Source organism: Antechinus flavipes, chromosome 4 (genome assembly GCF_016432865.1).
Source record: "Antechinus flavipes isolate AdamAnt ecotype Samford, QLD, Australia chromosome 4, AdamAnt_v2, whole genome shotgun sequence".
NCBI lineage: Eukaryota > Metazoa > Chordata > Mammalia > Dasyuromorphia > Dasyuridae > Antechinus > Antechinus flavipes.
The window spans coordinates 342,195,841-342,201,840 of NC_067401.1; positions in this window are offsets into that span (position 1 = coordinate 342,195,841).

Below are 6,000 nucleotides of genomic sequence, written 5' to 3' on the forward strand. Positions count from 1 at the left end.
AAAATAGATATGTTTTCAGTTGAATGGAGGATGAAAGCATTCAGATGCATTGAGTTTGTTTTACTACTCCTTTCCCCTCAAATGAAAAGAACGTACTGCCAGTAATGCCAGTAATGATGAAAACTTTCGTTTTTAATTTGCACCATTGTTTCGTTTATTTGTTTTTCTTAGCTAATTCTCTTTTTATAGTGCACACTGAAATGGACAGGCTAATTCAAAAAACAATATAACTTTCAGCTAGAGCTTGATACTCATACTTGTATCAAATCTTTTATTACAGTGGTGACATGAAATTGACATATCAGTAAAGGGTTTTTGGGAGAAATAAGTGTCAAAAGATTTTTCAACATTCTAATAATTTAATGAAGCTATTATATCTATTCTTTGTTTTCATCAATCAAATACCAACAGTGTCAATGCTTTTAGAAATAAAGTAAACTTAAAATGAATATTGTGTAAAAGCATGAGAACTGGAGGGTGACATTAATTATCATACATTAAATGAAGCTATGTGGTTCACTTTGGCTGAGCAAATAGGATGAAATAGAAAATAGAAGGAGCAATTATTATTAGCTTCTGTTTTCTTTTTATATTTTAAAATACTACTACAATAACAAGGCAGTGGTCAACAGGAATGTTAATATTGCCTTATTTTTTCTTCCTTTTTGAGACTTTCTCTTCCCTTGTTTTCTGTGACAGAACCTTCTCTTTCCTGACCTTTTCTTGTGATAATTTTAAAATGATTTTAAATGATTTAAATGATTTTTAAAAATCATTAAATCCATTCCTGTTCTCTAAATAGTACATTGTTTAAGGTTTTATTTTTAAGGCCTTTATCTTTTGACTCAAAACTTTTTTAGTTTTCACTTTAATAACCTTATTCATCGCCAAAGTTTATGTACCTCTACTTGGTGATACATGCATATCTAATTCCAATTTCACTTTTTCAATAGCCTCTTGTAATTCTGCCCCAAATCTTCATTTGACATCTTAAATGAAATATTTTGAAAAATTCAACTTAATATTTCCCTGTACAATTCTCCATTAAAACCCTAAGCCCAAGGCTTTTCCTTCTCCCAATTTCCCTACTTCTTTTGAGGATAAGATCATCTCTCTCAATCAGACTCAAAAAAGGTGAAGACATCTTTGATAATTTGATTTTCCTCAATATCCATTTCAAAAGTGACAATATTTTATAGATTATGTTTTTGCAGTTCCTTATCAGGGCTACTTATCTATCTTTTGCGTTCACCATTCCCCCAACTCTTACCTATGGCTCCAAGAAACTGTGGCAATGCATAGTGGCCAACTGCCAATAAAAGCCATCTTAGCAGACCAACTGAAAAATGTTGCGGGTAGCTTACAGACCTCAAACTAAATGATGAGTTGAGGGAATGATTATATCAAGCACTGAAAGACTGCATGTGTTAATACATCCAGAATGGGTAGATGGGAACCATTTGTTCTAATTGCCCATGAAAGTAGCTGAAGCGGGCATTGCAGAGCATTTAAACAGGGCCATCACAAGTCACTTGGCTGTGTTAGAACTGTACTGATTCAAAAAGAGAAAGTGAGGTTAATGACTGCAATCCTGTTTCATTTAAATCCAATTCATGTACTTGCGATGTCATTTGTCCTCTTACAAAATGAAGGATGAACAACAAACACATTTGGGCTCATCAACTTTGGTCTCACTCTATGATAACCAATCCGATTTTGTCAGAGTAATCATTGTAATACTCTAGTTTCACTATGTTGTTTTTTTTTTGCTCAAAAACCTTTAATGGTTCCCCATTTGCAAAAATTATACAAACTCTTTACCCTCCCTTTAAAAGCTCTCCAAAATCTGTTTTTGCCCTATTCTAGTCTTAGCAATACTACTCTACATTCTAGCCCAAATAAACATTACTGTTCTCTAATCAAAACCTTATCATTTCCACCTTCATTTTTTTGTACATGCTGTCTACCATGCTTGAAGTTGTCTCTCCTTTATCTTTCCTCTTTAAATCCTACTTAAAGTTTTAACTCAGATATAATTTCCTTTATGAATTTCTCCATGATCACCCAGCTTTAAGTGGATTCTTCTCAGCTACTATTTGCACTTACCATTATATAATTTATATTAAAGATATTTATATACTTGCTTTATCTCACCTATCAGATTGAAAACAGGACAGGGATATTTACTCTTTGACTCCCTCACACTATGTATTATCTTTAGGATAATATGACTATAGATTCATAGATTTAGAGTTTGAAGGGAAATTACAGAAAGTATAGTCTCAATTCAGTTTACAGATAAAGAAACTGTGACTTAGAAAGTTGTAGTTAATTGTCTAGAGGTACCAAGTACCAGAGCCAAAATTCAAATTTCAGAATTCTATTCTAAATCCCATGATTTTAAATGTTTAATTGAATTGAATTTCAGAGAACTTACATGAACTTAAAAATATTATAAAAGGAACTCCAAAAAATTCCAGTAGTTGCTATCACACAGCATAAACTTTCAAAATTTATTTTTAAGGCTTTAGTTTTATAGCATCTTCCCCCCATCATAATCTTTTCCCTTCCCTCTCCAAAAGGACTGTCCTTTATTAAAAAAAAAAATAAAGGAATAAAGGGAGAAGAAAACAAAGAAAATTAACCAAACACATTATCCAACTCCGCTCTTTGTCTGAGTTGTTTCTCTTTTTATTTTTAGCTTTTAGGAGTATAGACATAGTAATAATTTTGCTGTTTCAAAGGCTATGCATTGTCTCATAGTTCTTTGGGCATACTTCCAAAATGTTATTCAGAATTTTATTTCATCTTAGCCAATTGATGGATGTGAAATGACACCTCAGAGTTGCTGTAATTTGCATTTCCCTAATTATTAATAAAGAGCAATTTATATGACAATTGCTAGTTTTAATTACTTCACTTGAAAACATTTCATTGTTTCCTTTGATATTTTGACCTTTTGTTTTTCTAGATGAATTTATTTTTTCTAATATTATAAACTAATTATTTGGTAGTTTGATTGGTATAGCACTGAATAATTAAATTTATTTAGAGATCATTGCCATCTTTATTATATTTTCTTGGCTTCCTCATAAATATTTCTTAAATTATATTTATCTTTATTTGTATGAAAAGTGTTTTGTAATTATCTTCATATCATTCCTGTCCAAATTTTTATAAGTAGACACTCAAATATTTTATGCTCCTGTGGGTATTTTAAGTGACATTTCTGTTTCTATCTATTTCTTCTGGCATTAGCCAATAACACACACACACACACACACACACACACACACACACACACACACTTATATGATTATACTCCCAAACACTGATGATTTATGAGAGTTTGTTTTCTGCAATTTTGCTAAGATTGTTGGTTGTTTCAACCACTTTTTAGTTTATTCTCTAGGGTTGTTTAAATATGTCACCATATTGTCTACAAAGAGTGATATTTTTGCTCCTGCATTGTTTATTGTAATTCCTGTAATTTCTTTTTTCCCCCCTCTTATTTCTATAGTTATCCTTTCTAATACAATATTGAACAATAATAGTAATAATTGACATACTTATTTCACCCTTGATATTACTGAAAACACTTTCAATTTAGCTTCGCTAAAGCTTGCTCTTGGTTTAGATAGATTCTTTATTTAAAATTCCATTTATTCCTATGCTTTTTATTTTTTTAAATAGAAATGAATGTTGCTGCATTTTATGATATAATCATATGATTTTTGTTGTTTTTGTTATTGATGTGGTCAATTATGGTTATAGTTTTACTAATATTAACCCAGCCCTGCATTCCTGGTATAAGTCTAACCTGGGCATAGTGTATGATTTTTGTGATATAATGCTCTAATCTACTAGCTAGAATCAATTTCCCTGGTAGGTATTGATACAAAATTTTCAAATAAAAATGCACCTAATAAGTAAGTTTAAGTTTTTTCAGAGGTCTATAATATCTAACATTTAAAAGTTTGATTTATTTCCTTAAATTTCTCCTCATTTGTTTTATTAGATTTGTCAGGTCTGTGAGGAATAAATAAATAAATAAATCCCCAACTAGTATACTTTGGCTCTCTATTTCTCCTTGCAAGGATTTAACTTTTCCTTCAAGAATTTAAATGTGTTGTCATCTGGTCCTTTTTTTTAAATAAATATTTTATATTAGCTCATTTTCTATGTTGCCTTTTGGCAAAATGAAATTTTTATGAAGGGCAACCAGTTGCAGCAGTGAATAAAATACCAGGGTTGGAGTCAAGAAGATCTGAGTTCAAATGTGACCTCAGATACTTGCTAGCTAAATGATTCTGAGCAAGTCATTTAACTCTTATTTGCTATTGCAGTATGTTTTCCTTGACTTGGGGCTTCTGGAATTTGGCTACAACATTCTTGGGAGTTTAATTTGGGGCTCTATTTGAAGAGGTGATTAGTAGACTCTGCCTTCTAATTTTATGAATTATGGGAAATTTTCTTTTTTCAATTTCTTGAAATATGATGTCTATGTTCTATTTTTTATTATGGTTTTCACATAGTACATTAGTTTTTTTAATTCTCTCTCCTTGATCTATTTTCAAGTCATTTGTCTTTTCAATGAGATATTTCACATTTTCTTCTACTTTTTTTTAGACTTTTGAGTGTTTTGTTGTTTTTTGTTATCTCATGGAATCATTAGCTTCCATTTCACCAATTGAATTTTTAATGCATCATTTCCTTTTTGAGAATTTTTGTTTTTACTTTTTTTTTTAAAACCATTTGGTCATTTCAGATCCTTAGAAATTATTTTATCATCATGTTGTGTTTTTTAAATATGTTATTCCTCTTTTTTAAATAATTATAATTTTTTATTGACAGAACCCATGCCAGAGTAAATTTTTACAACATTATCCCTTGCATTCACTTCTCTTTCGACTTTTCCCCTTCCTCCCTCCATTCCCTCCCCCAGATGGCAATCAATCTTATATATGTTAATTATGTTATAGTATGTCCTAGATACAATATATGTGTGCAGAACTGAACAGTTCTCTTGTTGCACAGGAAGAATTGGATTCAGAAGGTAAAAATAACCCGGGAAGTAAAACCAAAATGTAAACAGTTTGCATTCATTTCCCAGTGTTCTTTCTTTGGGTGTAGCTGCTTCTGTCCATCATCGGTCAATTGAAACTGAGTTAGATCTTCTCTTTGTTGAAGAAATCCACTTCCATTAGAATATATCCTCATACAGTATCGTTGTTGAAGTATATAATGATCTCCTGGTTCTGCTCATTTCACTTAGCATCAATTCATGTAAGTCTCCCCAAGCCTCTCTGTATTCATTCTGCTGGTCATTTCTTACAGAACAATAATATTGCATAACATTCATATATCACAATTTACCCAACCATTCTCCAATTGATGGGCATCCATTCAATTTCCAGTTTCTAGACACTACAAACAGGGCTGCCACAAACATTTTGATACATACAGGTCCCTTTCCTTTCTTTAGTATCTCTTTGGGGTATAAGCCCAATAGTAGCACTGCTGGATCAAAGGGTATGCAAAGTTTGATAACTTTTGGGGCATAATTCCAGATTGCTCTCCAGAATGGTTGGATTGTTATTCCTCTTTTGATAATTTTCTTGTATTACTTTCATTGCTCCATTTTTCTTCTACTACTGTTATTTCATTTGGTCTTTTTATTTATTTAACTCTTTTAAGAATTCTTACTGGATTTACATCTGATCTACATTTTTTTTTTGAGAATTTGCTTATATATGTTATCAAGTCATGGACTCACTTTGAGTTTATATTATGAAATTCCCTGTTGTTATAGTAATTTTTAAAGATCAGATTGTCTTTTATTTGCTCACTTTTTCAACCTATTTCTTGACTCTGGATTTTGGGTTTTGATTCTTTGCAAGTTGGGACTGAATATTTGGCCTGAGTTTCTGTGTTTTGTGAGCTTCTGATGTTTTTGCAGCTCAGTGGGTACCTGTATATTTTCAGTACTTTTAAAGTGAT